Source organism: Enhydra lutris, unplaced genomic scaffold (assembly GCF_002288905.1).
Source record: "Enhydra lutris kenyoni isolate GAN:26980312 unplaced genomic scaffold, ASM228890v2 scaffoldscaffold28, whole genome shotgun sequence".
NCBI classification, from domain to species: Eukaryota; Metazoa; Chordata; class Mammalia; order Carnivora; family Mustelidae; genus Enhydra; species Enhydra lutris.
The window spans coordinates 2,961,949-2,973,558 of record NW_019154112.1 but is presented as its reverse complement, the minus strand read 5'-3'; the positions used below and the strand labels follow the sequence as shown (position 1 = coordinate 2,973,558).

The 11,610-nt window shown below is 36.5% G+C and overlaps 1 pseudogene; it reads left to right on the top strand.

Annotated features, from left to right (window-relative positions):
• The first annotated feature begins 214 nt into the window (after positions 1–214).
• LOC111152444 lies at positions 215–1,509 on the top strand (annotated as a pseudogene).
• The last annotated feature ends 10,101 nt before the right edge of the window (positions 1,510–11,610 follow it).

Genomic DNA, 11,610 nt, shown 5'->3' with positions numbered 1-11,610 from the left:
GAAAATATGACTCCACAAATAGGAGAAAATTCAACCAAAAGACAAGTAACCAGAAGTGACATACATGATAGAATTAGTAGATAAAGAAATTAAAAATTAGTTTAACTATATTTCATATGCTGGAGAAGCAAGAGGAAAAATTGACCATGTTAAGTAGAAATATGGAATATACATGTAAAATGCTCAAATTAAAATTCTAGATAGGAAAGGTACAATGTTCAACATGAAGACTACACTAGGTAGGATTAGCTGAAGGTTAGAGGTTGCAAAAGAAAAGATTAGTGACTTTGAAGACAGAGTCTCATCTACAAGGAGACCCTGAAAAATAAGAAATTGGGGATAAAATAGAGTGCATCAATGAGCTGGGAGACAACTCAAATGGGCCAAAATATCTGATTTGAAGAAATAATGACCCAAATTTTTCTCAGATTTGTTGCAAAATAAATCCAAAGATTTGTATCTCTACTAATACTAAAAACAAAGAAAACTAAATCAAAGCACATCAGAATCAAATTTCTCAAAACAAGTGACAAAAAACAAATATCTTAAAAGCAACCAGAGATAAAAGCAATATTATATAAAGTGGAGGAAACATAAAAATGACAGCAGACTTCTCAGTTAAAATAGTGTAACCCAGATGTGAGAGGAGTAGTATTTTTAAAGTAGGAAAAAAAAATCATTTGCCATTCTAGTGTTTATGTGATTTCAAGAAATACCAAGTAACAAAAACAATCTTGAAAAAGAACAACAAAAAGACCATGTCTGGCTCCTGCTCTCACAGAAGGAGAGACAGTTCCAGTGCAAGTGAGAGCCAGATGGCACCAAACAGTTCTGTGCCTCACTGAGAAAATAATTACACATGTGTAGAGGATATCCTAAGAAGAAGCCAAGAGGAAAATATCATCATATGCATTCTTTATGAAAACTTGCCAGTAAGACCACAAGAAGAAGCAACTAGATGCTTCAGTTAGTCAAATTCTCAGAGTTTTATAAGAAGTGCTTAGCGAGGTGGAGGATCATGTCTGCTAAAGAGAAAGGAAAATTTGAAGACATGGCAAAGGCAAGCAAGGCCCATTATGAAAGAAAAATTAAAACTTATATCTCCCCTAAAGGAGAAGCAAAAAAGTTCGAGGATCCCAAATGCACCCAAGAAGACTCCTTCAGCCTTTTTCTTGTTTAGTTCTGAGTATCACCCAAAAATCAAAAGAGAACATCCCAACCTATTCCTTGGTGATGTTGCAAAAAAACTGGGAGAGATGTGGAATAACACTGCTGCAGATGTCAAGCAGCTTTTGAAAGGAGGATGCTAAGCTGAAGGGAGAAGTACAGAAAAGATATTGCTGCAGAGCAAGCTAAAGGAAGTCTGATGCAGCAAAAAAAAAAGGGGGGGGGAGTCATCAAGGCTGTATAAAGCAAAAAAAAAAGAAGGAAGAAGAGGAAGACAAGGAAGAGGAGGAGGAGGAGGAAGATGAAGAAGATGCATATGAAGAAGATGATAATGATGAATAAGTTCTAGTTCAGTTTTTATTTTGTTTTTATTTTTGTTTGTTTGTTTTTGGTCTATAAAGCACTTAAAGGCTTATACAATACTTTTTCCTTTTAATGGGAAAAAAAATTGAAATATAAGGCTGTGTAAGATATGCTTTTAACCTGTACTATCTTTTTTGGTATAGTTAATACACTACCAAAAGCATCTTTAGATAGCCTTGTCACGGTGATTATTTAAGTACCCACTAACTTTGTTTGGTACAGTATGGGGATTGGAAATTGGCATGGAAATTTAGAGCAGGTTTTTATTGGTGAACAGCACAAATTAATTATATATGGGTGGTAGTTTCCATTTTCAGTTATCTCTGGAACAACTTATATGAAATAATTGTTGTTCTATTAATTGAATCCTAATCTCTAATTGCAAAAAAAGAAAAGTTACAGCTGCTTTGTTGATGTTCTGAATGCTTCTAAGTAAATACAATTTTTTAATATAAAAAAATCCCACAAAGATGGTGGACTCACACTTCGTAATCTAAAATCAAACCCCAAAGCCACTGTAATTAAAACAAGGTACTGGAATATAGAGTAATGAGACAGAACAGAGACTCCAGAAGTAAGCTGTCATATATATGGTAAAATAATTTCCAATAAGGTTGCCAAGACCACTCAATGTGAAAAGAATAGTCACATGGTGTTGTGAAAATTGACATCCATATGCAAAAGAATGAAGTCAGACCTCTACCTTACACATATAAAAATTAATTCAAAATACACCAAAAACCTAAATTTAAGAACTAAAACTATGAAACTACTGAAAGAAAAGTAGATAAAATCTTCATGACTTTGGATTTGGCAATGGTTTCTTCAATATGACAACAACAGCACAGGCAACAAAAGAAGTATACATAAATTAGACTATTTTAATTTTTGTACTTAAGGACACTATCAAGAGAAATAAAACACAGCCCACAGAATGGGTTGCACAGATGAAAAAATCTAATTGAAACAGTAATAAGTCGAAGCTAATAATAAACCAAAACCATAATACATAATGAACAAATACAGTTTAGTTCACTGTATTAACAGAATAAAACAAAAACAAAATTAAAAACAATAATGCACATGTAACAACAGAAACTTTGTAACCATAGATGGTGCAAAATTTTTTGACTATAAATGACAATTTTTTATAATGAAAATAAAATTATAAAAGAAATGAAATGTGTCCACAATAGACTTTAAATGCAAATCTTTAGCAACTTTATTCATAATAGCCAAAACCTAAAAACATACCAAATACCCATCAGCAGGAAAATGGGTGGAAAAATTGTGGCATATTCATATAATGGAATTCAACTCAAAAATATAAAAGGAATAAACTATTGATATATACAATAGCTTATACCATATACATGGTCTCAACAACATTATATTTAGTGAGAGAAATGAAATACAATAGTGTATTATTACCATTATAAGAAGTTCATGAAAAGGCAAAACAAAAAACATTGATGATGGAAATTAGACCACAGTTGCCTGGGGAAAATTGATAGTCTAAACCTTGATTGAGGTATGGGTTATTTGGATATGTAGACTTGTCAATTTATCAAAGTTTATACTTGAGATATGGGCTTATAAAGACATATGTCTGTAATTATACCTCAATCATAAAAAAAGGAGGTACTTCAACACTTTTAGTATGAGGGCAGAAACCCCAGACCATCTTAGTAGACTTTTAACACTACTGAATTGTAACGAAGACACATCCGAGTTCACTTTATAACATTAATATATGGGTTGGAAGAGAGAAAAAAAATTACTTTTCACCCTTTGATTGCAGCCATGCCTTCTCATATCCACAGTTTCTTCAGTTTCATATTTTTGAAAATTCTGCTTCACAAATATGGAAGAGAAACCCCAAAATTCTCCCCTAGGAATATCATGTTTCAAAATAAGGAAATCCTATTTCACTCCTATATTCCTGTAGCAGTAAGATAGAATTTTCTCTGGAATATATGATGATCCTTCTGTTTCAATGTGAGAAACAGAATTAGAAACAGGGAGAATGAGAATAAGGTTGATTTTTTAAAAGTGCAAAACCACTGTCAGTACTGGGCCAGCAAAATAATGAAAATGTTTTGCTTTCTAGGAAGATATGATAACCAGCCTCCACAATGGCTCCCCATGTCTCTCAACCCACAGTAATCACACTCTTGTACAGTCCTCTCCCACATTTTATCAGAGTTGGTCTGGACATCACTATGATCAACTGAAACAGCAGAAGTGATGGTATATCACTTCCAAGAACAGGCTATGGAAGACATTGCAGTTCTGAACCCTTTCTTTCATTGCTTCCTCAGCTGCATGTCTTGAATATAATAGGTGGTTCCATGGAAATGTACACATGATGAGGAACTGAGGCCTGCAGTCAACAGTCATGTGAATGAACTCTCTTGCAAATAGATCCACCAGCCCCAGTCAAGCCTTCAGATGATTACAGCTTTAACCAAAAGCTTAACAGCAATCTTATGACAATGACAAGCCAAACTAACCAGTTAAACTGCTCCCCACTTTCTGACCTGAGAAATACTATGCAATTTGTTGTCCTACGCTACTAAGTTTTGGAGTAATTTGTTATAAAGTAGTATAATTCACTGGGACCCTGTTGTAATCTCTGAGGATTAGTTACTTACTTACCCCATGGTCCCAGAAATACATTCTGGTGTCCAGAATTCATTCAGCAGTTTTTATTTATATATAACAACTTTTCATTTAATATTTCACTTTCTTTTGGGTTGATTACATTACATATTTGAAGATGCAGAATAATCTGCCTTGACCCTCAAAATTAGTTCCCATCTCCTCTGATACAAGAATCTGGCTGCTGTTTCCAAAATACTGCTCATCATGGCATTATCCTAGCTTGAAGTTTAATTGATACGTCATAGACATTTACTCTATTATAGAGAACTAGTAATTTCCATGTGAAATTTTGCCTCCAAGAATGCCAATTTTCCTTGTTCTACCCACTGGCCCAAGGGCATAAGTCAATAATGGGAAGGAAGTGAGAAGAAGAAACTGGGGATACCAAGTTCTTATAGGACTATTAAATATTTCTGCCTAGTATCTCATTTATCCTGGTTACAGATGCCTTGTGCTTAGGTGCAGGATAATTTTGGACAGCACAATCATGTGCTTTTCCCCATGTAAACTGGTGATCAGAGTTATGGAAAATATTTTACGTCTCTTGAAAATACCTGAAAGAGAAAGGGAATTTTCTCTCTTTTCCGTCAAGGTCTCTACTTAAACTATTGATGGGGAGAGAAAACTTGCCTGAAAGGAAGATCCTCACCAGTGTTATTTTCCAAGAACATTCACCCAAAGTCTAAAGCAGAGCTTTCTATGCTACTTCCTTCAGTCTTTCTTAGGCAGCGACAACTGGAGTCTTATCTTCTTCAGACTTTCTCAGCTGTCCAACTTTATGGAAAGAAGCTTTATTTTCTCCCTCTTCCACAGTCATATGGAAAGACCATGAAATATCCTAAAAGAGGAAGTCCCTTTATATCCTATTATTCTTGAATTAGTATAATTCATAGCATCTCTTAACTGCTATGGGTGAACGAAAAAGCAGGCAGAGGCAATGTGGTTGGGAAAAGAACTAAAGACTTCTTTTATATCATGACTATCAAAAGTACAAGATTAATCCCAAAATCTGCTTAGTAAAAATACAAAAAATTAAAAATTTTTAGTCAGCCAATAAGCCATATACCAATTCTCATTGTCCTTGCTTAGAAATATATATTCTAAGAGGCACAACACAATAAAAACTGGTATCAAAGTTCATTTGGCTACTCAACTGGTTTGAAATACTAACCCTACTTCTTGATCAGCAGGGCTCAAGTCCAACTTCCTGCTAGGCTTACCTGAACAACTTTATTAAAAAAGTACCATTATCAAGGTCCAATCTCACACTAATCAAGTAGAAATTTCTTGGAAGTGGGGGAGAAGAAGAGAAGGTAGGGTTATGAATCAGTAATTTAAAAGATATTCTCAAGTGATTATACTGTGCACCAAGGACTAAAATCCAGAGGCCTAGGCTGACATCTCCATGTCTCCTATTCCTTATCTAGTAGCTCAGGCTGAGCCTTAAAGGCAAAGTGAGGTGGAAGGGAGTGTATTGCTCAAGGACCCTCTTACCTCACCCACCACGATGGGAAAAGAAGGAAATATTTGAACTCCATTCTTTTCACTCAGAGTTTCACCCACAATTGACTGAATTTTTTTTTATCAATATCACTATCTTCAGGAGTATAAAGATACTGAGTTGCCTCATAAATCTTTTGGATGTTAATAAAAATCATAAGGGTAATTAAAGTGTAACTGGCCTTGGAGTAAAGCTATGGTAGAGTCCTTTGGTTCTATCTTGAATATGTTATTTCATTTTCTTTATCTTTTAAACACTCTGACTTCAAATAATATATTACACAAGAGTGATCTTTGAAATGAAATTGCCAGAATAGGAGCTTACTTTTGAAGAAATTGAAGGTCATTACTCTGTAATTACACCAAATAAAACTTATAGCCATCTTATAAACATAGAGAAGCCAGCTCAGATTTCCTTACGATGTGGAAAACAGGGGCAAAAGAAATATAGAAAAAGTTAAACTTTTTAATAACTTACAGCCAGCCCATTGACAAGTACTTGGGATAGGCAGGGTGATCTTCCTCCAAGAACCCAACTGCCTTAATGTTAATACTTTCCTAGAGGGAAAAAGAAAACTTTAGCTTGAAATTATCCTGACCTCTAGGAAACTTTGCTTCCAAATTCCTTAGAGATTTATGTTATGCTTAATCCCCTCCCAACTTGAAAGTGTGTAATCAGCCACTCTTCACAACCACAGTGCAGCTCTTTCTGGCCATGGGTTCCATTCCCATGCTTTAATAAAACCACTCTAAATGGAATCGATTCTCTAATTTCCCTTTCTGTATTTTCATTGTTAGTGTATAGGAAAGCCACTGATTTCTGTACATTGACTTTGTATCCTGCCACATTATTGAATTGCTGTATGAGTTCTAGTAGTTTGGGGGTGGAGTCTTTTGGGTTTTCCATATAAAGAATCATGTCATCTGCAAAGAGAGAGAGTTTGACTTCTTCATTGCCAATCTGGATACCTTTTATTTCTCTTTGTTGTCTGATTGCTGTTGCTAGGACTTCTAATACTATGCTGAACAAGAGTGGTGAAAGTGGGCATCCTTGTCGTGTTCCTGATCTCAGCAGGAAGGCTTTGAGCTTTTTCCCATTGAGGATGATATTTGCTGTGGGTCTTTCATATATAGATTTTATGAGGTTCAGGAATGTTCCCTCTATCCCTATACTTTGAAGCATTTTAATCAGGAATGGATGCTGGCCCGAATCGCTAAGGAAATGTTGAAAAACAAAAGTAAAACTGGGGGCATCACATTACCTGATTTCAAGCTTTACTATAAAGCTGTGATCACCAAGACAGCATGGTACTGGCATAAAAACAGACACATAGACCAGTGGAACAGAGTAGAGAGCCCAGATATGGACCCTCAACTCTATGGTCAAATAATCTTCGACAAAACAGGAAAAATATACAGTGGAAAAAAGACAGTCTATTCAATAAACGGTGCTGGGAAAACTGGACAGCTATATGTAGAAGAATGAAACTCGACCATTCTCTTACACTGTACACAAAAATAAACTCAAAATGGATAAAAGACCTCAATGTGAGACAGGAATCCATCAGAATCCTAGAGGAGAACATAGGCAGTAATCTCTTCGATATCAGCCACAGCAACATCTTTCAAGATATGTCTCCAAAGGCAAAGGAAACAAAAGCCAAAATAAACTTTTGGGACTTTATCAAAATCAAAAGCTTCTGCACAGCAAAGGAAACAGTCAACAAAACAAAGAGGCAACCCACGGAATGGGAGAAGATATTTGCAAATGACAGTACGGACAAAAGGTTGATATCCAGGATCTATAAAGAACTCCTCAAACTCAGCACACACAAAACAGACGATCATATCAAAAAATGGGCAGAAGATATGAACAGGCACTTCTCCAATGAAGACATACAAATGGCTATCAGACACATGAAAATATGTTCATCATCACTAGCCATCAGGGAGATTCAAATTAAAACCACATTGAGATACCACCTTACACCAGTTAGAATGGCCAAACTTAGCAAGACAGGAAACAACGTGTGTTGGAGGAGATGTGGAGAAAGGGGAACCCTCTGACACTGTTGGTGGGAATGCAAGTTGGTGCAGCCACTTTGGAGAACAGTGTGGAGATTCCTCAAGAAATTAAAAATACAGCTTCCCTATGGCCCTGCAATTGCACTACTGGGTATTTACCCCAAAGATACAGATGTAGTGAAAAGAAGCTCCATCTGTACCCCAATGTTTATAGCAGCAATGGCCACGGTCGCCAAACTGTGGAAAGAACCAAGATGCCCTTCAACGGATGAATGGATAAGGAAGATGTGGTCCATATACACTATGGAGTATTATGCCTCCATCAGAAAGGATAAATACCCAACTTTTGTAACAACATGGATGGGACTGGAAGAGATTATGCTGAGTGAAATAAGTCAAGCAGAGAGAGTCAATTATCATATGGTTTCACTTATTTGTGGAGCATAACAAATAGCATGGAGGACAAGGGGAGTTAGAGAGAATGGAGTTGGGGGAAATTGGAAGGGGAGGCGAACCATGAGAGACTATGGACTCTGAAATACAATCTGAGGGGTTTGAAGTGGCGGGGAGTGGGAGGTTGGGGGATCCAGGTGGTGGGTATTGGAGAGGGCACGGATTGCATGGAGCACTGGGTGGGGTGCAAAAACAAGGAATACTGTTATGCTGAAAAAAAATTAAATTAAAAAAAAAACAAAAAACATGGGGACAGGACCCATGGGCAGAAAATGCTGTGCCAGGGTCATGAGAAATGGCCCATTATATACTTTCAAATTGGGAGATGGTTAGGGATAGCTTAAGTCTCTAAGGAATTTTGGAAGCATGGTTTCCAGGACCTTGAGCAGCCTAGCTATTGTCGGGAAAGGCCATTTATTACCATCTTAGTCATGAGACCCTTCAGATGTATGTCAGTGGGCCATATCCTTTGGATGTGATTGCCAATATGTATCTTGGGGTGTTTAGAGATAAAGGAAGTCTCCAAAGGAATTTTTATACATTAAAGTAGACTTACAGGATCCTTGGGGGGTTGGAGGAGGCAGTCAGGCTAGGATTGCTTTTTGCCCTTAGCAAAGTATTAATATTGAGGTAGATGAGACCCAAGAGGAATGTCACTCTGCCTGTTTCAAAGACTTGTCAGTGGGCTATACGTAGTAAGGAAATTTAATAATTTTTATTCTGCCTTTGTTTCCCATATCATTAGGTACCATTTTTAATCTTTAAATTAAATGGCTTGATTTTTATCCTTTGTGGGTTTTTCAAAATTATAATTTATAATTTGTAAGTTATTATAAATTATAATAAGAGGTTAACTTCTGCTGTTTTTTGTTTCGTTTTTAGTAGTTCACAATGAATGCTTCAGTTATGGGAGGGAGCAGTGCATAGATGGTCATAAAAGAAGTACCCTCAATAAAGAGGACTGCAATATAAGGAGATTTACATGGCCATGGCCAAAAAAATATTTGTCTTTTCTGCATCCTGACATTTAGAATTACTAGTGTCAGAACAGCTACATACTCCATGTTTTAAACACTTTCTCTGTAGTGGTTAGCTTTTGAAGTCTAGATTTACCATTTTACAGTTTATACATTTTAAGTCTTGCTTTCCTCACTTAGAAAATGGGAATCATATAAAATTTATAAGGTGTTGTATGGATCTAATAAGATGTTTTACATGAAATTTAGTATAATGTAAATTGGGCACTATGAAAACACTTATTATTAGTTTTGGTTTTGGATTATTAATCTCAAAGGAAACTGGTGTTAACCAGAAGGCCAGGCCCAAGGTGGAGTCACTTGCCCCTAGGACAGCAGACCAAGACTTAATTGCAGTTTCAACTTGCCAGGAGTGAAATTTTAACCCAATCCATCTGTGACTTTCTTATCAGTACCAAGGTAATTTATAACAAAGACTCTCCATCTCCCAAAGGAAGATGAAGTAATTCACCTAGTAAGACCGACTACGCTTATCCCTCTGAAGCACAACCATGCCTGAAACAATTCCTTCTTTTCTTGTGTCTCTTCAGCATATTTTTTCCATTGATGTTTAACTTCGACAAACCACTAACACAGTTTTGTAAGCAGTTATCTGAGAACATATATAACTGCCATTTTTATAACTTTATAATCTGACACCATGGTCCACTAAAAAAGCCCTAAGATTAATTTATGGGCAACTAAATTATCTTTGGTTTTATCTTTGGTTCCTCCCTAACTTTACTATTAATACAAAGGTTTTCAATTTTATAACTATGAATCCTTGGTTCACTTGTTTAGCTCTGAGTAAATGAATTAATTATTAACTTCATAGATCAACCAAGATATTCACACCAAAAAAAAAAAAAAATATTGCACAGTTAACTGATGCTGGAACAGAAGGTTAGGTGAAGACAAATCATAAGCTGACACCCTGCAACACTCTCCCACACTCCTAGGTGGAACATGTGTGACATTCTTCCAGGAAGCTCCCAACTGTCTTAATGTTAATGCCATGCTAGAGGGAAAAACAACCTTAACTTGACAATGGCAAGGGCTTGGTATCCTGTGACTCTTTAACATATGAAAATTCTTTTGAAAAATCTCTTTTCCTTACCTCCCCCTAGTCCCAAGTATATAGTCAACCATCCATAAGGGGTGAGGTTGGCAACAGCTCACCCAAGGCAGCAGCTCTTTCTGCCCACCTGTCTGGACCCTGTGCTTTAATAAAACCACCATTTTGCACCAAAGACATTTCAAGAATTCTGCTTTGGTCATCAGCTCCAGACCTCACCCCACTGCATGTCACCTATATTCCAAAACCTTATCATTACCATTTCTTTCTCTTAAACTGGCAAAAATGCTGTTTAAAGCAGTACATACTACATGATTCTAGAAATCAGACAACACAAACAGTATTTCAGGAATGAATGTGATTTTCACGAATAAATCTAGATGCAGAGATTGTAGTTTTAAAAAATCAAGAGGAAAATGAAATATTGTACCCTAAAACTAACATAACACTGTATAGTGACTATACTGGAACAAAAATTTAGATAAATAAATAAATAAATAAGTGGTGGGATGCCCTTGCATATGGGATATGGGACACAGAATTGACTTCAGAGAATCTAGATTTATATGACATCACTGGCAGCATTTGCCATAAGCAATGGAATAGGTTGCCTGAAAAAAGTAGAAGGAAAAGAAAATCCTTGTAGTTACCAAAAATAGTTTAACACATATTAATTATTCAACAATAATAAATAATATCAGTATGTTAGAAATTTTTATTTTAAAATGATGAAAAATCTAATTGATGAATAAAAAATGAATTCGGTGTCTTCTGTGACAAAAAAGAAATGCCTTCCAGAAATGGCATGATGACAGTTTTACAGGATTTTTTTCTCTGTCAGTGCCAGTGGTTCTTGGTATCACACGTGGAAGAATGAAGAGGTAGACCAGAGGGGTGGGCAGCAAAGCAAGGTGTATTGAGTGATGGCAAAGTGATAGCACAAAGCTCCCAAGAAGGGAGGGGACCGGAGAAGGTTGCCACTGGAATTTCTAAGTCTAAAGGTATTTATGGGCTTGTTGGCGGATGTTTTAATCTGATTAACCCTTCCTGCACCTGTCATCCAATCAGGCTTTTGTCACAGTGGAAATAGTGGAGAGGTCCTTCCAGGGCAGTGTAAAATCCGTTAAGGGTGGTTTCCTCTTGTGGAGGGGTGGGGGGTGGGCGGGGAGAGTTTGTCCCTGCTGGCCTGCCTTCCAACTATTCTTCATCAACAGGACCACACTCTTGGCTCTGCCATACTTCAAATTGACTTCAAATTGAGGTAGGATCCATCTTTAGGGTGATCCACAAGCACATATCTTAAAATATTTAAGTCCAATAAAAGTACAAAGCTTTCCGTCTTGGCAG